The sequence below is a fragment of the Kogia breviceps genome, chromosome 2 (assembly GCF_026419965.1).
Source record: "Kogia breviceps isolate mKogBre1 chromosome 2, mKogBre1 haplotype 1, whole genome shotgun sequence".
Lineage (NCBI taxonomy): Eukaryota > Metazoa > Chordata > Mammalia > Artiodactyla > Physeteridae > Kogia > Kogia breviceps.
The window spans coordinates 7763107-7789659 of NC_081311.1; the positions used below are offsets into that span (position 1 = coordinate 7763107).

At 48.2% G+C, this 26553-nt stretch overlaps 2 pseudogenes; one reads left to right on the plus strand and one right to left on the minus strand.

Moving 5' to 3' along the window:
• LOC131750487 (elongation factor 1-alpha 1-like) overlaps positions 1-26553 on the plus strand; it is a 73696-nt pseudogene that overhangs the window by 7850 nt on the left and 39293 nt on the right.
• On the minus strand, positions 12220-13200 carry LOC131749026 (NADH dehydrogenase [ubiquinone] 1 alpha subcomplex subunit 9, mitochondrial pseudogene; annotated as a pseudogene).

The following is a 26553-nucleotide window of genomic DNA, read 5'->3' on the forward strand; positions in this document are numbered from 1 at the left end:
TGCAGGAAAGGCCTGTCCAGTCCCACACCACATCTTGGCTGAGTGCAAGGTCTTGTGTTTTAAGCATGACAATAGTACAAAAGAGGTTTTGCTCTCATAGCCACCTACTGCAGCCTGGCCCTAAAATGGCCCAGTGCTCACTTCTGCTTAGAGAAGTAATCTTGGCTCTTCTGGACATCAGACTTGATGGTATCACTGCCAGGCTTCCAGCCAGCTGGGCACACTTCCCCATGTTTGTCAGTAAACTGGAAGGCCTGAACTAGTCTCAGGGTCTCATCCACAGAACGGCCAACAGGAAGGTCATTTATGGTGATCTGTTGAAGGATACCTTTATCATCAATAATAAAAAGGCCCCTGAATGAGATGCCTTCATCGGCCTTTAAGACCCCATAGTCTGGGCTTCCCTGGTGGCGCAGTGGTTAAGAATACGCCTGCCAAAGCAAGGGACACGGGTTCGAGCCCTAGCCTGGGAAGATCCCACATGCCGTGGAGCAACTAAGCCTGTGTGCCACAACTACTGAGCCTGAGCTCTAGAGCCCACAGGCCACAACTACTGAGCCCACGTGCCACAACTGCTGAAGCCTGCGTGCCTAGAGCCCGTACTCACAACAAGAGAAGCCACGACAATGAGAAGCCCACGCACCGCAACAAAGATAAAGCCCCATTCACCACAACTAGATAAAGCCCACGCACAGCAATGAAGACCCAACACAGCCATACACAAATAAATAAATAAATTTATTTTTAAAAAAAGACCCCGTAGTTCGAAGCAATGTACGCTTGGGGTCTGATATCAAGGGAATTTTCGTTGGTCCCAGTCCTCTTTGTTTCTTGGGTGTGTTGATCCATGCCAGGTGACAGAAGTGAGAATCCACAGAAGCACCAACCACTTGGAAGTTGAGTTTCTTAAATTCTTCTGCCCTATCACTGAAATCAGTGATCTCTCTGGGGCACACAAAGGTGAAGTCAAGAGGATAAAAGAAGAACACAACATATTTTCCTTTGTAGTCAGATAGGCTGATATCTTTGAACTGACCATCTGGCATTACAGCAGTTGCTTTGAACTGGGGGGCATGGTGCCCAATTTTGGCATTTCCTGAAGACATATTGCTATCAGCGTTTCTCACAGACAAACCACAGAGGACAGTCAGGAAGGAGACACACCACTGTTTTGATTTCTGTAGCTTTGTAGTATTGTCTGAAGTCTGGGAGATTTATGCCTCCTGCTTTGTTTGTTTTTTCTCAGGCTTGCTCTAGCACTTCTGGGTCTTTTATGGTTCCATGTAAATTTTTGAATTATTTATTCTAGTTCTGTGAAAAATGTCATGAGTAATTTGATAGGGATCACATTAAATCTGTAGATTGATTGGGTAGTATTGCCATTTTAACAAGGTTAATTCTTCCAGTCCAAGAGCATGGGATATTTTTCCATTTCTTTGAATCCTCTTTTATTTCCTTTATTAACGTTTTATAATTCTCAGTGTATAAGCCTTTCACTTCCTTGGTCAGGTTTATTCCTAGGTATTAAAAAAATTTTTTTTTTGGTGCGATTTTAAAAGGTATTGTTTTTACATTCCTTTTCTGATATTTCATTGTTAGTGTAAAGGATGCAACCGATTTCTGAATGTTAATCTTGTATCCTACTACTTTGCTGAATTCATTTATTAGATCTAGTAGCTTTTGTGTGGAGTCCTTAGGGTTTTCTATACGTAGTATCCTGTCATCTGCATATAGTGACAATTTTACCTCTTCCCTTCCGGTTTGGATACCTTTTATTTCTCTTTCCTGTCTGATTGCTGAGGCTAGGACTTCCAATACTATGTTGAAGAGAAGTGGTGAGAGTGGGCATCCTTGTCTTGTTCAAGATTTTAGTGGGGAGCCTTTCATTCTTACTCTAAACTTGGCCATGAACTTGCTTTGGCCAATGTAACATCTGCACATGTGCTGCAGGTAGAAACTTGAGGAGCCTACACAGTGGGCTGGTCCTCTCTTGCTGCTCCTGGAACCTTGCCTCCTTGTGAAGCATAGGCCAGCCTCCTGGATGATGAGAGTCCTATGGCCCAGTTATAACTGCTGCCTGGTTGACATTCAGCCAACTGCCAGACATGTAGGTGAGGCATTTTAGATCCTCAGCCACCAGCCGACCGCAATCTGAGCACAGACACATGAGTGAGCCCAGGAGAGGTTGGCTGATACTGCCCAAAGCACTAGAACCGCCCACTGACCCACAGAATTGTGGGCTAAATAAATGTGGGTTTATTTTTTAATTAAAAATTTTTATTTATTTTTGGCTGCATTGGGTCTTCATTGCTGCATGCGGGCTTCCTCTAGTTGCGGTGAGCGGGGGCTACTCTTCGTTGCAGTGTGTGGGCTTCTCATTGCATTGACTTGTTGCAGAACACGGGCTCTAGGCATGCAGGCTTCAGTAGTTGTGGCACGCGGGCTCAGTAGTTGTGGCTCGCTGGCTCTAGAGCGCAGGCTTGGTAGCTGTGGCACACGGACTTTGTTGTTGTTGTTTTAACATCTTTATTGGAGTATAATTGCTTCACAATGATGTGTTAGTTTCTGCTTTATAACAAAGTGAATCAGTTATACTACATATGTTCCCATATCTCTTCCCTCTTGCGTGTCCCTCCCTTCCACCCTCCCTATCCCACCCCTCTAGGTGGTCACAAAGCACCGAGCTGATCTCCCTGTGCTATGTGGCTGCTTCCCACTAGCTATCTGTTTTACGTTTGGTAGTGTATATATATGTCCATGCCACTCTCTCACTTTGTCACAGCTTACCCTCCCTCCTCCCCATATCCTCAAGTCCATTCTCTAGTAGGTCTGTGTCTTTATTCCTGTCTTACCCCTAGGTTCTTCATGACTTTTTTTTTCTTAGATTCCATATATATGTGTTAGCATATGGTATTTGTCTTTCTCTTTCTGACTGACTTCACTCTGTATGACAGACTCTAGTTCCATCCACCTCACTACAAATAACTCAATTTCGTTTCTTTTTATGGCTGAGTAATATTCCATTGTATATATGTGCCACATCTTCTTTATTCATTCATCCGATGATGGACACCTAGGTTGCTTCCATCTCCTGCACATGGCTTTGTTGCTCCGCGGCATGTGGGATCTTCCTGGACCAGGGCTGGAACCCGTGTCCCCTGCATTGGCAGGCGGATTCTTAACCACTGTGCCACCAGAGAAGCCCCATGTGTGTTGTTTTAAACCACTGAATTTGGAGTGTTTTGTTATGCAGCAAGAGCTAACAAGACATTATGTTTTAGTTACTATTGCTTATAACAAACCGCCTCAAACTTAAATGCTTAAAACAACCATTTTATCTTGCTTATGGATGTGAGTTAGGGATTTGGACAGGGTATGGCAGAAATGAGAGGTCTCTGCTCTCTGATATCTGGGGCCTCAACTCGAAAGACTCAAGGGCTAATGATCTGGAGTATTAAAAGATGGGGGCTGGAATCATCTGGAGGTGTCTTCACTCACTTCTGGTAGTTGATATCATCTGTTAGCTGGCATCTCAGCGGGGGTTGTCCATTGGAGCAGCCACGTGTGGCCTCCCCACATGGCCTGAGCTTCCCCACAGCATGGTGGCTTCCAGGTAGCTGGGCTTTAATGGAGGCCCAGGATTCCAAGGGGGAGTATACCGGCTAACAAAGGGGAAGGGAACTGTTTTGTCTGACCTTGCCTCAGAATTTACTCAGCATCACTTCTGCTACCTTCTATTGGTCACAGGCCAGTCACAAGCTCTCTGCTCCCCCCAGATTCAAGAGAAGGGAATTAGACTCCATCTTGATGGGGGAGTGGCAAGTTTTAGAGGAGCATATGGAGCAGGAAACGCATTGTGGTCACTTTAGGATAATATAATCTGCCACCCATCATCTCACCCAATTCTTACGACAACCCAGTGAGGTAGGTACTATCATTATCCCCCCTTTTCAGATGAAAAAACCAAGGCTCAGATGGTTGGTGATGTGTTCAAGGGCCCGTGGTCAGGAACGTTGGAGCTGAGTCTAACCACTGCCCTCTACTGCCTTTCCTGGGCTGTCTTTTGGGACTGGATCTAGTGTCTCAGTTGACTTTTCACTCCTCTCTCTCAGCTTTGTGTTTTGTCTCCACTTGAACGGGTACATCTAACAAGGAGCTGCGCTTCTCAATGTCCCTCTCAACCTTGTGGGGGGTCCTCACCATTTCCTTAATGACAGTTCAGAGGCCAGGGGTCTGTTATTGTGGGGGGAGGTGGGTAGGGACACAAATAATGTGCTTGACTGATCACCACCTGTCCTCCTTCTACAAAAACAGATGAAGTTTGAAGGTACCTAGTAGGCAACTTGAATTTAAATCCTAACAGGATGGAAATAGGGGTCGTATCTCTGGTCTTTAAAAGATTAATGTTCTGTGTTACAAAAATTATTACCACGTGAGGATTTGCAGTCCTGTTTTCTACTCTGACCCCCTCCCAGCCCACTAAAAATTCCAACTTTGCCCACTGACATTTCCCTCCTCCATTCTTAGGGGAAAAAATGGGAGGATCCATATTGATCACAGTGTTCTGTGAAGTTTTTAAAATAACTTTTATTGACCTATAAAATAAATGTATTATATGTGTCGATGGCCACAATATCCATTAGTAGGAGAATGGAATAAGGCTGTCCGATAAAAGACAGAATACTCTGTTAAATTTGACCCTTGGATAAACAATAAATACTTTTTGCTGTGAGCATTTTTTTTACAGCATTCCAAGCACTTTAATTTGTGACAGAGCCAAACAAATAAAAGAATGATAAAAATATTCTTTTTTTTTTTTTTTTTTTTTTTATGTTTAACATCTTTATTTGAGTATAACTGTTTTACAATAGTGGGTTAGTTTCTCCTTTACAACAAAGTGAATCAGTTATACATATACATATGTTCCCATAACTCTTCCCTCTTTTGTCACCCTCCCTCCCACCCTCCCTAAAAATATTCTTTTAATTGTAAAGAGTGCTCATATTCGAGTTTGTTTTTTTTCCCCTGCAGGTATTGTGAACACCGATCATTTCTGAAACACAAATCTTGATCTGGTTACTTGCAACAAACTTTTATAATCTCTGCCTGAATAAGAAGTGCATAAGAAATGTATTTATAAAGTATGTTGACTATACAATGTGATATGAGCATGTCTCACAGTGTACAGTTTGATGAATCATCAAAGAGTGGACACATCTGTTTCTTGTGTTTCAGATCAAGAAACAGAGCATTCAGGCTCCCCAAATGTCTCTTGTGTCCTCATCCAGGAGCTACCAATCCCCCCACTATCCTGACTTCTAATAGCAGGGGTGAGTTTGCCTGTTTTTGGATACCATATAAATAGAAATACCCAGTTTGGATTCTTTAAGGCGTTTGTTCATCATTATGTCTGTGACATCATCCATGCACAGCAGTAGAGCATTTTGGGTAATATTACTGTGTAGGACATACTTATGCTAAAATATTATTTGTTGTTTATCTGAAATGGTGTCTTTTTTTTTTTTTTTTTTTTTTTGTGGTATGCGGGCCTCTCACTGGCGTGGGCCCTCCCATCGCGGAGCACAGGCTCCGGACGCGCAGGCTCAGCGGCCACGGCTCACGGGCCTAGCCGCCCCGCGGCATGTGGGATCTTCCCGGACCGGGGCACGAACCCGCGTCCCCTGCATCAGCAGGCGGATTCTCAATCACTGCGCCACCAGGGAAGCCCTGGGTGTCTTGTATTTTATTGGGCAACCTTATTCCATTCTCCCGTTAACGGACATTTTGTAGTTTTCCATTTGGGGCTATTATGAATAGAGCTGCTACGAATATTCTAGTACCTGACTTTCCATGAACATATGGACTCATTTCTTTTGGGTATTCACCTAGGAGCGGAATTTCTGGGTCATAGGGAACGCATATGCTCAGCTTGGTGTATACCGCCCAGAGGCGTTCCAAATGGTACCAATTTACACTCCAGCCAGCAGCGTGTGAAAGTTCCAGTTGCCCTGCATCCTCGCCAATACTTGGCATTTTCTCTCTTTTTCACTGTAGTCATTCTAGTGGGTGTGTTTGGTATTAATTTCACTGGTTTTAATTTGCACACCCCTGAGGACTCCTAAAGCTGGGCCCCTTCTCGCCTGCCTAGTGGCCATTTGGGCCTCCTCCTTTGTGGGCATTTATTTACTTATTTATTTTTATTATTTTATTTTTTTGGCCGCACTGCATGGCTTGTGGGATCTTGGTTCCCCGACCAGGGATTGAACCCAGGCCCTAGGCAGTGAAAGTGCGGAGTCCTAACCACTGGACTGCCAGGGAACTCCCCCTGTGGGCATTTCTTATGTCGCTAGGATACAAGTTATTTGCCAGATATATGTCAACTATCTTTTCTTGGGGAGTTTTAGGGAACAGTGAGAGAGGATTTCTGGCTAGCTGTGGGTCTTGTGGGTGACTTAGAAGAATGGGGTGGAAGGAGGAGTTTGATAAGAATTTTGGGGATAGTGAGCTGGATCTCCTCAAAAGGGCTTTGAGAAGCGCACGTGAAGACCACACTGTGCTGCTTTGAATCCTTACTCATACTGAGGCTGAGCAACCCTTAGATATTTTCAGATCCTGACGTGAGGGTGCAGCTAAATTTCCATTGTATTGAGTTTATAACATGTCTTGGGAAATTTAACCTGGATGGTTAGAAGCACGTCTAAGAAATTTGTATATGTCCCAGGGTAGACTCTGTTGAGGGGAGAGGTCATCCCTAAGAGAATGGAGATCCTTATTTTTCATAGAAGGATACAATGCCGCCCCCCCCACCAGAACACACACTTGATAAGAATAAAATGTATAGTATTTGAACACTAGTGGCATCTGAAAGGTCCACTTAATTCATAAATCAAGGCTGCACAGCACATGATATTTATGGCAACTCTTGCTGGACGAAATATTAAAATCTGTAAGAATTGTAAATGCTGTCACACAAAATGCCATAGTCACCGGGCATAATTGATGACTTCCTCTTGGATCTATTGAATAAATTAATTTCATTGCTATACAGATGATATTAATATGCTTTTATAATTAATTTAGTTCTGAGAACTGCTTTGGGTGCCAAGATTTCACTGGGGGGAGAAAATGGCTCAAGGTAAAAGGCGACACATGAAGCACAATTTGGAAATCAAATAAAGAATAACACTCTAATAGGAGATAGCAGGCTTGGAGGGATCTTGTCGTAAAGGGAACACTCCAGGCAACTGAGGTGGATTATTAAGCCAGAGTTGTGTGTTTCTGACGTGGCCCATCTTCCTGGGGATTCATCGTGTCCCGAGGTGGTGGTTTAAGAATGGGGTCAGTGGAAAGCCTCCCTCTTCAGTGGGGTTCGTCAGGCGCTCTTGAGACTGGAGCCTTCCGCCTACAGAGCTGGTCTCAGAGCAGTGTTCTCAGGGGGTCCATGGAGGGGCATCAGATTATCAAGGATGTCGGTTACTCAGAAAGCAGGCTCCCTCCCAGCGGGTTCTTTACAACCAAACAACCAAAAAGCAAAACAAAACAAAACAGTAAAACAACCATTTGTGGAGCCCATTCTTCTCTCCAGGCATGGTGCTAAGTTCTTTGCATCTATTTGTGTCAACAGGATTGTTTCTTTCCTCCTTGAAAAAATAACCTTCGACTTATTACAAAGTAATGCATGTTTGGGGGTTATTCTTTAGGAAACATAGTTGAACAGATTCAGCCATGCTTTCACCCCTGGGGTGTGTCATTCCCAGGGCTCCGTTTGGGCTGGTGGTTGGAAGCTGCAGCCCGTAAAGTGGTGGAGGTTGGACCATGGACTGTTTTCCCAATACTTTCCCCTTTCCTTAAAAGGATCCACCACCCCCCCCCAAACGTGGAGAAGTGCTTTGCTTGGAGAGAATCTTTTATATTTCCCCCTCACCCAAGTGCTTAAGTAAAGTATAAGACTTAAACATGGCCTGATTTAAAGAGTCATATTTCATGAAAAAAATCTCCTAAAGCATGGTCAGTTCAGATGCAATCGCGGGAAAGAGAAGTGATCGTTCTCTAATTTTTTAAAAAAATTAATTAATTAATTTTTTGGTTGCATTGCATCTTGGTTGCTGCGCGCGGGCTTTCTCTAGTTGCGGCGAGCGGGGGCTCCTCTTTGTTGCGGTGTGGGAGCTTCTCGTTGTGGTTGGTGGCTTCTCTTGTTGCGGAGCACGGGCTTCTAGGCACGTGGGCTTCAGTAGTTGTGGCACGCAGGCTCAGTAGTTGTGGCTTGCCGGCTCTAGAGCGCAGTCTTTGTAGTTGTGGCGCACGGGCTTAGTTGCTCCGCGGCATGTGGGATCTTCCCAGACCAGGGCTCGAACCTGTGTCCCCTGCGTTGGCAGGAGGATTCTTAACCACTACACCACCAGGGAAGTCCGACCTTTCTCTGATTTTGAGAAGCACGAGTTTAGGGCTCTGAACACACACAGCGAATTCCTTAGGAGCTGATGTTAAACGAGTGGCAAGATTAATTGGAAAAAAGATCCCCAAACACAATTTCCCCTGATTTAATGTTTCATCAATGCAGTCAACCCTGACTGAGCACCAGCCACACGCCAGGGCCGGGAGGGGCTGCGTGGGGTGTGTGTGTGTGTGTGTGTGTGTGTGTGTGTGTGTGTGTGTGTGTGTGTGTGTGTGTGTGTCTGTTAGAGAGCACATGTGGATGCATGTGTAGTGATGTGTGAGTGTGCATTGTGGATGTGTGTGCAAGTATATGTGACTTGTGTATGGCGTGTCCATGCTTGTGGGCGATGGTGTATGTGTGCGGACATGTGTGTATGTGTTCAAGATTGTAACTGTATATGAGTGTGTGTGTATGCATGTGAGTGGGTTGTGTCTATGTGACTGTGCTTGGCGTGTGTGTGTGTGTGTGTGCGTGTGGCGGGAAAGGGGGGCATGCAGAGATGAAGAGGACGCTGAGTCCTGCTCCCAGGAGCTTTGCCAGGAGAGACTAGGAGACCTGCGCTCAGCACCCTGTTCCTTGTTATCCAAAGCACCCCCCAACCTCCCTCCCACCTTCCCCTCCTCTACTGCCCTAAACGCCGGCCACCCTGGATTGCTTGGGGCTCCCACACCCCCATCCGTGACGTCTTTGCCCGGAGCACCTTGCTCCCCGTTTCCTACCTGTCAGCCCGCCTGTCTGTGAGGAGACAGAACTCAGTCATCTCAGGCCCTGTGTTTCCTACCCTGTCGCCTTACAACGGCTTTGAAATGGTTCCACCTGGGAGGCAGCGGGGTTGCTGTGAGCGTGGGCTGCTGGGTGAACATCATGAAGGAGAAGCAGGATGTCTGTCATCGTCTGAGATGAGGGTGACCTGTGTGTCCTGAAATGGTTAAGCAAACACCAGAGGCTGAGCTAGTGGAGGGAGGACTCATCTAGAGAACAAATGAAAACTATTGGCTGAGTCGGGGTCCAGAGAACAGAAAGATGCGTGGGGAAACCCCACAGAGAGGGGGATCCCCCCGACGTGGAGGTGGTTTGCACAGCTGGAGGCCTTGGTGAGGCTCCGGGCTATGACTTCACACACGAGACTACGTGCCATTGAGGGAGAACAGCCTTGAGCTCACCGCCTGGAGCTGAACCAGCCTCCCACGCGGCTTCCAGCTCAGAATTTGCTGAGGAGCTGCCCAGGGAGCTGTGCAGACACGCCTGTTGTCAGTAGGCCTCCATCTTTTAGTCATGCTGGGCAGCCAGAGAGGCCGACGTGTTTTCTAGCCTTCCTGCTGTCTCCCTAGAGATGAGGGAGGATAAACTGCTTTTCCAAAGCCAGTGTTTCCACTCTCAGTCTAGGTCCCTCCAGGGATGTGGAGAGAGAAGCTTACGGATTGTGGAAGGCCGCCTCCAAGACGGCTGCCTCCTGAGACCCTGCCCTTGTGAACCCTGTCCTCCTCTGGACTCACTGATTCTCTTCTAACAATAGAACATTGCACACAAGATGGGATGTGACTTCTGAGATCAAAGTGTAAAAGACGGCAGCTTCTGTCTTGGCGTCTTGAGTCTCTCTTCTCTCTCTCTCTTCCCAATCTTGAATCACAAGCTTCCATGCTGTGGGGACTCCCATGGGGAGAGATCCTGCCATGGGCTGAATTCTATTCCTTCAAAATTTATGTGTTGACATCCTAACCCTCAGGACCTCAGAACATGACTGTGTTTGGAGATAGAGTCTTTAAAGAGGTAGTTAGGTTAAAGTGAAGCCTTTAGGGTGGGCCCTGATCCAGTATGACTGATCCAGTATCCTTATAAGAAGAGATTAGGATGCAGACCTAAAAACACAGAGGGAGGACTGTGTGAGGGCACAGGGAGAAGATGGCCTTCTACAAGTCAAGGAGAGAGGCCTGGGGAGAAACAATCCTGTGGGCACCTCAATCCCAGACTTCCTGCCTCTAGAACCGTTGTATAAGCTGCCAGTCTGTGGTACTTGTTACAGCAGCCTGTGCTGACTAATACAGGCCCACAACTGCACCGCAAGCCTGCAGGCACGTCTTCTGAAGCCTGCTGACAGCCACACAAGTGGGCTTGGAAGCGGATTTCTCAGCCTGGGTCAAGCCTTGAGATCTAACTGTAGGCCTGGCTGACAGCTTTACCGCTGCCTCACCAGGGACCCTGACCCAGAAGCGTCCAGTTGAACCACATCTAGATTCTTGAGCCACATGGCATCCTCTCTCTACTGTGAGACAATAAGCCTTGGCTGTTTCATGCAGTTAAGCTTTGGGGAAACGTGTTACACGGCAACAGAGAACTAGTATGCCTCCTCATCCTTCTTGGCTAGCGTGACCATATATTTTATTGATCACCCAAGTCAAGGCTTTTGAGGGGGCAAGGAGATTCTAAAATAATTAAAGGGAGTTCCCCGGTGGCACAGTGGTTACGAATCTGCCTGCCAATGGAGGGGACACGGGTTCGATCCCTGGTCGGGGAAGATCCCACATGCCGTGGAGCAACTAAGCCCATGTGCCACAACTACTGAGCCCACGAGCCACAACTACTGAAGCGCGCGTGCCCTAGAGCCTGTGCGCTGCAATTACTGAGCCTACGCACCTCAACTATTGAAGCCCGTGTGCTCTAGGGCCTGTGTGCCTCAACTATTGAGCCCGCGTGCTGCAGCTACTGAAGCCTGCATGCCTACAGCCTGTGCTCAGCAACAAGAGAAGCCACCGCAATGAGAAGCCTGCGCACCGCAACAAAGAGTAGCCTCCACTCGTTGCAACTAGAGAAAGCCCACGCACACAATGAAGACCCAACGCAGTCAAAAAAAAAAAAATAAAATTTTTTAGATTTTGAAAATATTTATTTCTTGACTGACAGATTGGTTTTATTATGTTGGTACTATAAATAGTTCTATTAAAAACTATTTTTAATAAAAGTTTTTTCTAAAATGAAAGTAACATATATTTATGTACAATAGGGTAAAATTAAAAAACAGTTCTTTAGGGCTTCCCTGGTGGCGCAGTGGTTAAGAATTGCTTGCCAATGCAAGGGACATGGGTTTAAGCCCTGGTCTGGGAAGATCCCACATGCCACGGAGCAACTGAGCCTGTGTGCCACAACTACTGAGCCTGTGTGCTGCAACTACTGAAGCCCATGCGCCTTGAGCCCGTGCTCCACAACAGGAGAAGCCACCACAATGAGGACCCCGTGCACCGCAACGAAGAGTAGCCCCCACTCGCCGCAACTAGAGAAAAGCCCACGTGCAGCAATGAAGACCCAATGCAGCCAAAAATAAATAAATAAAATTAAAAACCAAAACAATTCTTTATATTGATTATCGGAATATAAATAACAAAAAAAGCAGAATAGTGTACTTTAATCAGTTTCTTAAGGCGTGTCTGTCTCTAACATGTCAATGGTATTCAATTTTTTTGCTGATATGGCCTCATCACTTTAATTTTTTTTTTCACAAAATTTCCCATAAATATTCTTCAAAGAAATATTTTGTGGTTAGTAAATTTGAAAGTATTGACACCTTTAATAGTATTCTTAATTGGGAAAATATTCTCTCTATAGGTGTTAGGGTACCTAGTGGGCTTGGGAAAAGTGAAGGATGTTCTCGATGCTACTTTTTGGCATTAAAATGTGAAAATCTTTCCGCCTAAATATTTTACCAGGTACTGTCTTTTTTTTTTTTTTTTTGATCTCAGATGTTTTAATAGGGGCTCTTATGCACTATGTACAGGATCCTCTGCCAAAGGTGGCCTGGTCGCTAGTGACCTGAATGACACCAAAAACCAAGGGCAGCTCAGGGGCCACTAAACAGTGACTGTCTTAGCCGGCTTCACATCTTCAATCTCAGAAGACAGCCAGTGGTGCATGCGGTGACGCCACAGCACCTCGATGGCCTTGAGCTCCAGGGGCGTGGCCTGAATACCCAGGTCTTCCAAGCTGAGCAGGTGAGGCAGGGTCATGTCTGTGATGTGACCTCGCTCCACTTTATCCCTCCTGGTCCAGGGCTCAAACGGACTCATTTCGAAGAGTCGATCTAGCCATCGATATGCAAAATGTGGCAAAAGGTATGCCAGGAAGCGTCTGTGAGCCATGACGAAGACGTACTACAAAAGGTCAAAGAGGACGTACCAACTGGGCCCAACAAAGGCGAAAGTTTTCCCTCTGGCATCTGGATCCTTCACTGCATTAACAATTCCTTTGGTGACATCCACAATGTATGTTGGTTGTTTGACTGTCTTCTTGCCCAAGGAAATAAGAGGGACAACACCAAACCATTGAATACTTGCAAAATAATAGAGGACTCTATCCTCTCTTCCAAAGATGTCCGATGGCTTTATGATGGTAGCTTCTGGAAATGTGTCTCTCACTTCTTTCTCTCCAGCAGCCTTATTTCTCAGATATTTAGAAGGGCTTTTAATATCGCCATTCAAATGTGAAACGTGAATAAAACTTTCAACTCTAACTTGTTTGGACACCTGAGCGATTGCTTGGGGAATCTTTACAAAAACATCCTCAAAATCAAAGTTTTTGGTTTCCCATTCTCGCCCAACGAGATCGACGAGCGTGTTGCTCTGCTCCACAGCTCTTAGGATGGAGTCCTTGTCTCTCCCGTTCCGTTCCAGAAAGATAACCTGGCCCAGGTCACCCATGGGGCGAAGGTGCATGGTATTATATGGCTCACCCCGGTAGAGGAGGATCACTTGTGACCCCACATGACGTGACATTGGCAGGGCCCGGAGAACTCGGGGGGTGAACGGCAGCCGCCATCTTTTCCCACAATCCCCTACCGCCGGCGCTTGGCCGACTTCGGCTCCCAGGTACTGTCTTTTTGCCTCTTTCCAGAATACTTTTCTTCAGCAAATATTTTTACAAGACAAAACTCATCAAATTGTCTTTATGATTCTTTTGAATGCTTCATTAAATTTAGATGCTGTAAGATGGTAGGTTTTTTCAATCTCCTGCCCTTCTGGGACAGAATGTAATTTCTTCTAATTAAAAACAGAAGCTCCATCAAAAGATTCTTCTTACAAGTCAAGATATTCTGAAGTACCCTTATAGAATTTCAACATTGAACTCTCATTAATTAATGTGTTCCCTTTCCCCCGTACTTTGTAGGGATAAATTCCAATGTCTTTTTATTTGCAAGCTTTGTTTTAAATTAATGTAATTCTTTCAGAGCTTCAGAAACTAAAAATCCAAGCGTTAAATAATCAAGGTTTTCTAATGTTTTTGAACAACATGCATCCAAAATTTAGAGAACTCATTTACAAAAAAGTTCAATATTGTTGTAGGGAACTGAGACTGGCTTCAAAAGTTCCAACTATTCTAAAATCTGATAGATGGCAGGTAGCAGAGACAAAGCACATTAAGCCATGCTGAAGCATGTTTTTTCTTTTTCTTTTTGTTTTTTAAACTTCATCAGTGTTGTCACAAAATGTTGGCAACTACACCTTTTACTTATATTGGTAGAATACCAGCTTATTTGGATCCAATATGAATTATATGTGTACCATCAACAATTCCAAGTAAATTTCTGCTTCATAGGTTTCTTAATTTAGTAAGGATTTTTTTTTACCATGACACTGTACTCCACCAAAAACTATATTTGTATTATCATTGCAAAAACAAGTACTATTTAGCTTAATGTCAGTTGTACAATAGTATTCATGATAGTCTCAGGTGATGCTCAGTTAATATAGAAAACTTCCAAAAGGGCCTCTCACTGCTGTGGCCTCTCCCATTGCGGAGCACAGGCTCCGGGCACGCAGGCTCAGCGGCCATGGCTCACGGGCCCAGCCGCTCCGCGGCACGTGGGATCCTCCCGGACCGGGGCACGAACCCGTGTCCCCTGCATCGGCAGGCGGACTCCCAACCACTGCGCCACCAGGGAAGCCCCAAAAGCTTTTTTTCTGAGTCCATGACTTGGATGAAAAAAAAAAAGGAAACATTATTGGAATTAATTGATTTTTCTATTTGAGGAATCTTATGACACTGAAATAAAACTTGCATTATTTTAACTATTTGTATAGTTTTCCTAATGAAGTCAACATGTGAACAGTGATAGCGCCACTTTTTGCACATGAATATGACAATTTGGAATAGAAAATGAATAAAATTTGAGTTTCACATTTATTAGGATGTAGAAAATGGTAATAGCCTATCTCTCTTGAGGAAATACTAAGAAATGACCGAATAAAAAAGTACATATTTTTAAAAAGCTGTTGAAGACCTGGGGATGCAGGGAAGTCTATATTCCAGGGAGAGAGCCAACCCTTTCCAGCTGAGCAAAGAATTGGTGGCTGATTTTATACCTGGGAAATATTATCTAGACAGTATATGGGTGGGTAGAGAAATGACTTTGCCATAGATAAAGATATTTTGCTGGAATAAAATACAGTAAGCTAAACTTTTAATTACTATGTAATTTGGCATGCGTGGTTGGAATTTTGAAGAGCCCCAAATGCAAAGCTAAGTCTATTCTGTTTTAGAATTCCCATTTAAAAAAATTCTGTGGATTACTTTTTTATTTGCCGGAGAATATCCTGAGAGAACATTTTTCAAAAAAGAATGTTTGGGATGTAAATTTTCTAAGTATTTTTATGTCTCAAAAGATTTATGTTGTCCCTATACTTATTAGTTTTTAAAAGAAAAGTTAGCATTATAAGTTTATAATTTTATTTCTTTAATAAGGATTCTGGGGTATCACTCTATTGTCTTCTAGTTTCCAGTGTTGCTGATGAGAAGTCACATGTCAAAGGTGATTATAATTCCTTTGCAGATAATCTGTTTTTCTTGTCTGGAAGCTTTTAGAATCTTCTTGTTCCTCCTGGAGTTCCAGTTTTCAGGAGAATGTGTCCGGGAGTGGGTCTTTTTTCATTCATTCTTCTTGGTACCTGGTGTGTTCTATTGACCTGAAGATGTGCATGTTCCTTCAGTGCCTGGGGATGTTATTCTATCATTTGTATAATTTATATATTTTCTTCCTTTTATTTTTTCCTAGAGTTCTTAATAGGTTGATCTTATGCATCTCATATATTTTCTCTCATATTATCCTCTGTCTTCTTGATACACACTGAGAGATTTCCTGAACTTCAGGTTTTTTTTGTTCTAACAATGGCATTTCTAAAACCTTTTTTTTGTTTAACTTTTTATTTTATGTTGGAGTAGACTTGATTAACAATGTTGTGTTAGTTTCAGGTGTCCAGCAAAGTGATTCAGTTATACATATACATGTATCTGTTCTTTTTCAAATTCTTTTCCCATTTAGGTTGTTATATAATATTGAGTAGAGTCCCCTGTGCTCTACAGTAGGTCCTTGTTGGTTATCCATTTTAAATACAGCAGAGTGTACATGTCAATCCCAATCTCCCTAACTATCCCTTCCCCCAGCTTCCCCCCCTGGGAACCATAAGTCTACGAACTCTTTCTTGATCTCTAATTGCTCCATTTTAAGCGCAACCTGTTCTCTTTTTAGGGCCACGTTATCTTCTTGAATTTCTCTAAGGACATTCATCTTTTAGACGTTCCTTCCGTTCTTTGAATCTGTGTGCTCACCCTGGTTCTTGCCTTCTGTGCTCTGGGGGTTCTCTGTGAAGGGAGAACCGGGGTGGTGAACGTCTGCAGGTCGTGAGGGTTTCTTTGCCTCCAGCGCAGAGTCATTCTGCTTGGATTTCTGCTTGGACAGTGGGCCCCATCGACCCGAAGATTTATATATTCCTTTCGCACTGGGGAATGTTATTCTAATACTCATATAATGTATACGTTTTCTCCATTTTATTATTTCTTTTTCTAGAATTCCAAGTAAATCCTGACATTTCCCCCAGAGTCTTCTCCCCAGTGTGGGAGGTCCAGCATGTTGACTGGTTGGTTTTACATCGGTGTGAATAGGTTGGGGGTAGTCAGGCCATTGGGGCCGCAACAGGCCGAGCACTTACGCACATACCCTACCACCCTCTGATGCAGGAAGGGTGCACCATCATCAGACAGGGAGCTGGGGCTCAGAGCTGGGGGTGTAAGGCCTGAGCTGGAATTGGGACGCTTGTGATTCTGAAGCCCAGACTACGGCATCATGAGAGAGAAGGATGTGAGGCTTGAGAGAGTCTGGGACAGAAGGATGGGCAAAACCTGTGTGGGCCGGAGGGAGAAGGAGGCGTCACATTGTCAGAGGGGCCGACACAGAAACAGAGGGGTGTGTGTGTGTGTGTGTGTGTGTGTGTGTGTGTGTGTGTGTGTGTGTGAGTGCTGGGGGAGAGCTGGACAGGACAGAGGCGAGAATGCCTCCCGGATGAGTGGAGGCTGAGGTGAGGAGTGGCTGGAGGCCACTTTCTAGCTGGAGGGTAGAAATGCAGGCCTGGGTACCAGCGTCACAGCCAGGGAGGCTGGGGGCTCAGAGGACAACCAGCCTCCCGAGAGAGGGTAGAGGTAGGAGCAGAGCCTGAGCTCCGCCCGCTCTGGGGCTGCGCGAGAAGGAGGGACAGGGAGAGCACAGGGGTGCGTAGTATCTGCTTCATCCACCCCTCCCTGTCTCCCTCCATCACACAGACTGAATGGCTCAGCTGTCTCAGTCTGGCTGGGCACGGGGGGGCACTGCAGGTGGACAGGCTGGACTTCTTCACCCCGAGTTGCCCTTTTTTCCACGACTGTGGCCCGTGAGACACACCCTCTGCGTCTAAAGCGAGTGACAGCCGCCTACCTTGGTGCCCCGCAGTAAAGGCTACGATGCCCCATCACACGGGTGAGCTGGCGTGTTCCTGACACTTACTCCAAGCTGGACGTGGACTTAGGCGTTCCCCAGACGTGGGGGTGACCTCAGCTTGCTTAACCTCTCCAAGCCTTGATTTCCCCGTGTGTAAACCGGAGACAATAAGATTTTGGTCACTTAACTTTTCTAAGCCTCAGGTGCATCTACCAGAAGCAGGATCAGGACACTCCCTCTCCCGGGGGCTGGGAGGCTGTGTGGTGTCTGTGTGGTCATCGTTGCTCCCAGTTTACAGTTCAGGAAACGTACCCGAGTTTTGGTGGCTGCCCCCTGCGTCGCGGATGGATCCAGGCGCCATGGCTGGGGGTGGAGGACCTGGGACCTCTGGATGTCGGTCTCCTGTTGAGCTGGACGGATCCGTGGCACAGCTCAGACACCCCACGCTGTGCCATCTGAGCCCAGCACCTGTGCCCACGGGGCCTGTCTGCTTCCTGGAGAGAAGAGAGGAGAGTGTGAAATCGCCTTCCTGGGTGAGAATACATGACGATTCAGCCGACACAGGCAAAGGCTCTCCGCTGTGTCCTCACTCCTCAGCTGGGTCCTGATGTGAGGGGACCGGCTCGTTCAGAGGAAATGGGTGACCAAGGATGGAACAGCTGGGCAGAAGAGCTGTAACCAGACATCCGTTGTCAGATGCTGGTTCCAAGATCTGCAGGTGCGGACGGCCGGTGGTCCCAGCACATGCAGCAAAACCCACCTTCTGTTGGCAGAGGCTCTGAGAGCAAGCTGCTTTTGACCTCTGGGCACACGCAGCCAGGCTGCAGACAGCGATGTTTGGTTTACAGCCTGACAGCCACTGGGAGAGACGTGGTATGGCACTGAACTCGCTGGTTGACTAAAAACAGTTCAGACTCTGGAAGGAAATGGATTTTGTGTCACCCAAGCTCATCGAGAACCAAAATCAGCTCCCTGCTGTTCACTCTCGGCAGAGGCAGCTGTTCCTGCAGCTCCGCCCAGATGCTGGCTGTACTCAGGGCGCCTGACTGCCTCTCTCCGGGGGGCATGACAGCCCCAGTGGGCTCGGGAGTCACCGTTGACAACGCATTTCTACCACCTCCCTTGCATGTGGTCCTCCCCCACCCTCAGGCAGGCAAGCCCAAGCACGTTCTGCCCATGTCACAGCAGAGGCAGGCTCAGAAGGGCCCGCGCTTGGTTTAACGCTCTTTTGCTGCCATCTCAAAATTTGAATACTATTATCTTTTCAAAAAATATTTATTTATTTTTACTTATTTGGCTGGGTCTTAGTTGTGGCACGCGGGATCTTCCTTGCAGCATGTGAGCTCTTAGTTGCGGCGTGCGGGATCTAGTGCCCTGACCAGGGATGGAACCTGGGCCCCCTGCATTGGGAGCGCGGAGTCTTAACCGCTGGACCACCAGAGAAGTCCCGAATACTATTATCTTTGAACTTAGGTTTTGTAAATGAGGTCTGATGGGGCCACAGAGCACGTGCGCTAGCGGAGCAGATCTGTGCAGGCTACGTGTCGCTCTTCCTCTCTCCCCACTTGCAGATAGCGTCCTGGAAGCCCCATGAGCACACGTCAGGATTGGATGAGCGAGGGCGCTGACGTCCCCATGAGGCCACACCCTCCGTTCAAACCAGAACTTGCTTTGAATGCAGGAGCACGAGCGACCAAGTGACCCTGTCTTATCCTTTCTTACTTAGATTATGTCCCTGTGTTAGTCAAGCGCTTACACGGAGCTGATGGCACAGAGGAATAGGGAGAGACAGGACAACCGCCGTCTCTTTCCTTTCCGTCCTTCCTTACTCAGCAGTGAGGCCGAGGCAGAGTGCGGGGAGAACGTCAAGGAGTGAAAAACAGCCTGTTGAGTTTTGTGCGGTGTTTTCACTCTTCTCGTAGGGACACATCTACGTATGTGGGCACAAAGTACAAAATACGAAGCGTGTAATTTCAGTGATTCCAAATATGAGTTAAATGCTCTTACATTTGCATTTAAGACTGATATTGCACAATATAGTGATGAATGGTAATGTTCATGTTAGTCATTAAAAATTATTAACCATTCTGTACTTAGAACAGCATTAAATAGCAAATGAAAAAATGCCATGACAAGTCGAGAGGCAAAGACAGAGAGAGAGATACATGAAAGATAGGAGAAAACTTTGTATTTTCGTACCTATAATGGCGTTTTTTCCCTGGTTTTTGAACAAGGGGTCCCACATTTTCATTTTAAACTAGGGGCTCCACAGTTGTGAAGCCCTGGGAGAGGGGAAGGGGACTGAGCGCGTGGGAGGCCCAGCAAGATCCCAGAGTTATTCGGGGCTGAGCCAGGAGTGGAGGCTGGTCTCTGATGGAGTCAGGATGCAGGGTCCATAACGATGATGATGATGGTGATGGTGATGAAGAGGATGATGGTAATAAACCAACATTACCGGGCTGAGGAGCATCTCACTTCTCTTCATGGGAAGCCCACCAGCTCCGGCATTTTGGCAGCCCACACCTGGGAGCAGCTCTTGCTTTGTGGAGGCCAAAGGTGCCTCCTTCTCAGGGCCCCATATCTGTGGCCTGGGCTCCCTGCCTAAGGCCCTCCCTCTGGGGGAGGCGGGCCGGCCCCACGGCTCACGAGGGTGCACACGGCTGTCCGGTTGGGATTCTCCTCCGAGGGGCATCTGGCAGCAGCTCTTAGAGGGGCAGGCGACGCTCTCCTCCCTGCGAAGACCCTCTTCTGATAACAAGCGGGCTGCCCACAGCTCCCTGAGGTGCTCACCCGGTAGCGGCTGTTGGGGTCCAATCCAGGGAGCTGGTGATTTCCCTTGAGCCCCTCCCAGACAGAGACTGCAGGGCCAAGCCCGAGGCCACATGCTGGGCTCTGAGCCCAGTTCGCCTGGTTCCCAAATCTAAGCTTTTGAAAGACGGGAGACGTTGTACCAGCAGCAGGAGGAGGACATTCTGGGTAACCTTGCCCTCTCGGACTTCTGCCAACAGCCCAGCAGGCACCATCGCACCACTGCCACGGGGGCCAGTGCAGTTCCTCCGGTGCATCTGGGCCTGGGACCTGGAGAGGGGGCTACAAGGACTGGGGAGCCCTCCTCACAACTCGAAGCCAGCCTCCCCTTTCCCATAAGCTCGCGTGAGACTTGCTGGCCCGGGCTCCCAGCCAGGCTGTGGCTCAGACTTAAAGGAATCACCCGCAAGGAGAGGCAGATATAGCACAGCCCTGGTAACCGCGGCTTCCTTTCCTGGAGAAGGCGAGCTGGACTTGAGTGCCTCCTAGACCCCGTGCCTGGATGAGCCTCGCAAAGCTGTTTCCCACAGGCTGGACCCGGAGGCCAGGTTAATTCAGCGAGAAGCTGTTCAGAGTCTCACCCGCACGCGGCCAGGCCCGTCTGGGGTCGGGCTGTGGGCATCACATGCAGGAGGCAGCCGCCGACTCCTCAGGGGCCTGGGGTGGGTGGGAGGGGCCCCCAAATGAGCCTGCTGGGAGGAGTCCGGGGGTGACGGCACGGGGATGGGGTTCACCTGCCCAGTCACACCTTTCTGGAGCAACGGTTTACCAAGTACGTCAACCTACCAGACGGAAACGAATTTAAAACACCGTTTTACTGAAACAAAGATATTATGAATTAAACATAGAGTCTGCATGAACTCTGAAGATCAAACAGAGATACCACAGACATGTCACATTTTCAGAGAGCTGCTCTGAGTTACTGCTCCCAGGAGCCCAGATTCAAGTTTACCCTCCTCAGCTGGGGCTCCCCCAGGGCCGGCGGGAGGGCCGGCAGTGATCACTAGCCCCCGCCAGCATGCTAGAGTTTGCACCGGCCTGTTTATTTTCACTGCACACGGAGGGGTCCAGCATTAATTACCTTAGCCACGTCTCACAGGCGCGGGGAGGTGAAGCCATCAGAGTCACCGTGGCGGACCACGCTCAGCCCAGATGGAGCCCATGTCTTCGGACACGTGCTGCTAACGATTCTCCTTCCCGTGTTCCTTCTGGGTTGTGTGCTCTGAGATGCCACATGGCTGCCTGGAGGTCTGGGGAAGCTGGCCTTGGCTGCTTCAGGAAAGTCATGATTTGCTGAACAGCTGCACTGCCCCGTGGTCCTGACTGCAGATAAAGGCTGATCTTGTCCACACTGTAGACTGGGAGAAGGTGGCCCTCTGGCCTTTGTTCAAGGACGTTGCCACCTGGGCGCACACAGGTTGGTGGACGATGCCACACTTTAATTTTTCTTTTGGCCACACCACGTGGCTTGCGGGATCTTAGTTCCCTGACCAGGGATCAAACCCGTGGCCCTGCAGTGGAAGTGCAGAGTCCTAACCACTGGACTGCCAGGGAAGTCCCGAGAATGCTACACTTTGCCAAAGAACATTCTGTCTTCCTTTCTCTTACCTGTACCAGGACTCGTGTGTGCATTTGGGAAGGAGGCTTGTGTCCAGGCAGGGCTGGGGCTGGCCTGGTCTGCGTCGCCCTGACTTAGACCTTGTCCTGGGCACATGTTCCCACCTGGCCCACAGGTTGCTTCCGGGGCATGGGAGGAGAAGGCGGGGCCTGGGATGCTTCCAGAGGGAGGCTGCACGCGAACTCTCTCTCCCTCTAGGCTTTTGGTGCAATGAGGTGTTTGGTTGCCGAGGTGGTCCGGGTTATAAGTGGGAAAAGGGCCTGTCATCCCAGCTGGGGACCTGAATTTGTCCTTCCCTCAAGCCTTGGTGGCGGCAGGTCATGCAAGGGCAAACACAGGCCTGTGACATGCAACTCCCCTCTCTGTCCACCTCCTGTGGACCATGCCCTGATTAGAAAACAGTTATATCAGAGTTCTGGTGGGGGCCTGCGTTGGTGGGGGGAGTGCTTTTTGTAAGTCTCTGGGGTGCTGTCAGCACACAAACCATGACCACACCCTTGCCGGGAGAAGAGTCAGCTCATTATTATAATAAATGGCAGTTATTAATAACTGTAGTACTAAAAAAGTGGAAGTAATTCTGACAGCTAGTACTGAGTGTTCGGCGCAAGCCAGTGACCATGATTTGTCCTTCATGGCACTAGCACATCTCAATGATCTTGTGATGAGTTCTGCTCTTGGGCCCATTTTACAGATGTAAAAACTGAGTCTTACCAAGGTAAGCGACTTGCTCCAAGTGGCACAGTGACTAAGAGGCAGCCTGGAATCTGAGGGCTCAACCTCTGTGCTGTCACCTGACAAATCCCGATCCCTTTTTCCACACCAGGCCTGGTGTTCAGGCTCTGTAGACGTCACTCCATCTTCATCTCATAGTGACCTGTGGGACAGGTACCACATCGATGTTCTTGTATAGGTAGGGAAACTGGGGCTCAGAGAGGCTCAGTGATTTGCCCTAGTCACACAGCTAATAGGTGGTGGACCAGGCACTGGAACCCTGGATGTCTGATTGAGATCTCTTCCTCTTTACCACTGGTCTGCAGCCCCATGCTGGTGGGGGGCTTTGGGGAAGAATATTCTTACCATTAAGGGGCCAGATCAGCTGAGGTCACAAGACAGGGGAGCTGCACAGGCCACGGTTCCACCATCCACCCTCCACCAGCCATGGAGCAGAGGCCACGGCCCCAGTGAGGGCTGCTTAGGAAAGGCTCAGCCACCGCATTGTGGGGGACAGTGCACGGAGCGGCGCTGGGCACCTGACCTGACTCCATGTGTGTCTGGGCCTTGAGCCTTTGGCTTCTTGTCGAGTTGAAAAGCCATGTCTGGGCTTCTCCCCAGGCCTCTAAAAAAGCACAGTAACCAATAATTTTTCCATAATTAAATTGTAACCTTGTCATCCTTTCAACAAAAACGACATATTTGCATTTCCCCTGTTCATCTAGTAATTCATGGCACACCTAGAAAATAGACGGCCATGAACATTCAGGGTCCTTTTGTTTTGCGTGCAGAGTCATTGCTTCATTCATCAAATGTCCTTGCTTGGGGGCTGGGGGTCCCAGGCCTGCCCTCAGGGAGCTCACAGTCTGCGGGGGGTGGGGGTAGAAGTGTTTTGGGCAGCTCTAAAACTAGGACTGTATTGATTGATTGACTGATTAATTCATTCAATGAATATTTATTGAGGATCTAGTATGTGCATGAAATTGCTATTTAAATTATTCATATTTTGCATTCATTTATTGGTTTTAAAATTGGAAAGTGTCTCGTGATGTGTTCTATAAAAACTCAACAGACTTGTGACCTTGTGCACTTCTGGGATAAAGATCATCTTATAAACTGAAAATTAGATTGAGGTTTTGAGCATGCCCCATGATGTCATGTTTTGAATGAGAGCTAGAACCTGCCCCCCTTGTGTCTCCACCCTGGCTACATAATCATCTGGGGAGGTTTCATAAAGGACCCATTGCGTTGTCTGGGCCCCACCCCTAGAGATTCTGATTTGATAGCTTTGAGGTAGGGCCCTGGGGAAAAGGCATGCTTTTAAAAATCCCCAGATGATTTTCATGTGCAGTCATAGTGTGAGCCATTGGTCTATACAAGCAGTTCTTAACCTTAGCTGCACCCTAGAATCTTCTGGGGAGTTTTAAAAGTCCCCACGCTCAGGCTGCACCCAGTCCGCTAAATCAGAATGTCTGGCAGTGGCAGCCAGCTATCAGTATATGTCAAAGCTCCTCGGGTGATTCCAGTGTGCAGCTAAGACTGGGAACCTTTGGTCTGCACCCAATTATAATCATAAATGGGTTGGAGACAGCATCACAGAGGATGTGAGGTTGGAGCTGGGTTTTGAAGGATGAATAGGAGTTTGCTAGGATCCGCATAGGGGAAGAAGGGGCACTTCCCTGTAGAGAAACCAGCTTGTGTGAAGGTGGCAGAGCAGGAAGGCGAGTGGAAGGTTTGGAATGCAACGTGACTAGAGCAGAGACTGGGAGGCCATGAGGCTGGGAGAAAGGAATGCTGCGAGTCAGACCACTGGCTCTGCCAGAGGAGACCAGGTAGGAAGCAACTGGATCTGTTTTTGTTATGGACATCCGTGCTGGTGATGGCTGGCCTGGAGGGCAAGGCTGGAGGTGGGAGACCAACGACGAAGGTGTTTCAAAAGCCCTGATGGGAGACAGAGAGACCCCAGACCAAGGTGGAGGCTGGGAGATGAAGGAGAGAGTGCCTTCTGGAGACACATTTTATTTTATTCTATGTTATTTTATTATTTTTGGCCGCGCTTCATGGCTTGCTTGCAGGATCTTAGTTCCCCGACCAGGGATCAAAACTGTGCCCCCTGCAGTGGAATTGCAGAGTCCTAACCACTGGACCGCCAGGGAAGTCCCTGGAGACACTTGGTGGGTGGGTTTGAAACATGTCTGTGAGTTCTATGGCACTCTTCGCATGGAGAGCTGGCATTGATATCCCTGCCCTTGAATTGGGCTGATCTTCTAGGTGCCAGAATGCGGTGGAAGTAACAGAGCGAGGTTCTCCGGGGAGCCCTGATATCTCTAGAAAAATCTGACCGCCCTGAGGCTGCCATGGTGGGAGGAAGCCCAGGCCATGTGAAGAGGCCACGTGTACATGTTGGGTTCTGTCCAACAGGCGCAGCTGAGGCCCCAGCTGCTATTAGCAGCAACTGCCAGATATGCAAGTGAAGATGCCGCAGGATGATTCCAGACTCTAGTCCTGAGTCCTGAGCTAAGGCTCCAGACACTGTGGAGCAGAGACAAGCTATCCGGATGCCCTGCCTGAACTCCCGGCCTGTAGAAACCAATCCATGAATACAATAAAATGATTGCTTTAGGCCACACAGCAATAGTTGCTGGAATAGATCCTCTTGGGAGCAGTCAGGTGCAGGGCTGAGGAGGACGGAGGCATGAGACATGCCCGCCTGCTTCTGGATCGTTTTGTACTTGCTGGATCGGAGGGACCTGTGGACGCTGGCTGGAGGTGTCCAGGAGGTGGAGGAGCTCCTGGTGGCCAATGTCTGCTTCCCTCCCTCAAAACACCACAGCCTCTGGCCTCTGTTCAAAGAGCTCTGCATGTCCCTGGACAGTTGCAGCCCAGCAGCCTCAGTATCGCCTGGGGCCTCATTAGAGATGCAGACCTGGGGCCCCAGCTGCAGTGTAATAAGCTCTCCAGGTGTCTCTGACACTGCCAAGGGCTGGGGAGCCCTGGTTTCCCTTAGTGTGGTGCCTCAGGCTTCCTTGATTGGAGTCACCTGGGCTGCTTGTTAAACATCCACGTGCCAGGGCCTTACCTCAAACCCTCTTGAGTGTCAGCGTGTGTGTGTGTCTGTGTGTGTGTCTGTGGGTCTCTAGGTGTCAGGGTGTGTGTGCACATGTGCGTGGCTTCTCTGAGCTCTCAGGGTGTCTGCCCACTGGTAAGAAGCCCTCTCTATCTGTTGTGTTGAGCTGACAGCTGCCAGGCCCTGTGCTAAGTGTTTTAGTCGGTGATGGATGAGAGATGCTGTGAGGTCATTTTCATGGCAGCTTAGCGGTGGACAACAGAATCGTCCCCATTACCCAGGTGAGTGAATGGGGGTCCCGGGCTCAGGAGCTCCCCCGCCTCTCTGATTAGTAGGGGGCTGATCTGGGATGACTCCAGGGCCCAATGCTTAGCTGTGCTCACGAACTCACAGTATCCCTGACCCAGCAAGAATCCCCGGGTAATTGCTTCAGGCTGAAGGACAGGGCCCGTGGTTCACATACCAGTCCTGGAATCCTGCCTCGGCTGGCACCTCCGCCCAAACCTCCCCATCCCTCTTGAACACCCTACCTCGACTCACAGACCCAACACAGTGAAACCTCCTTGGGCGCCCTGCAACCATAGAGGAACCGAGAGAGGCCGACCCCAGCAGGTCACCAGGCCTCGTGCTGGGGAGAGTTACTGCCCCTCGGAGCCAGGGGCGAAAGCGGTTGTCCGTGTCTTGATGCTTGCAGAGGTCGGCAGCCTGGCACTGGGCCAGACCTCAGTGTCCCTTCACTGCGGACACACGTGGGCCGACAGTGAGATGAAGCATGCTGTGATTCCAGCATGTCACTTTGCGGCTGAAATATGCCGATTTAAGAGAATCCGAGAGAGTGGTTTATTTACTGCCAAGGTCGTTTCAAATGGAATTAGAGACATAAATCGAATCTGCCATGGCTTCACTTCCTTTTTAACCACCTCCAGAATATAGCGTCTCCATGAGCTCTGTGTACAGGCAGAAAGCTAGGCTGGTAGAGAAAGCTAGCACCTCGGAGTCAGGAAATGAATCAACCTGTTCATTTATTGTTATTAAAGTGACACGAATAAATCAGAACCCAGTAGGACTCGCTAGGACTTCAGCTCCACTGGAGCACTTGTGCATGTAACGGAGGGTCCATCCACCCAGCAGTTCTGGGGGCAGGTTCAGTATTAGCCCCAAGTTGCAGGAAGGGAAAC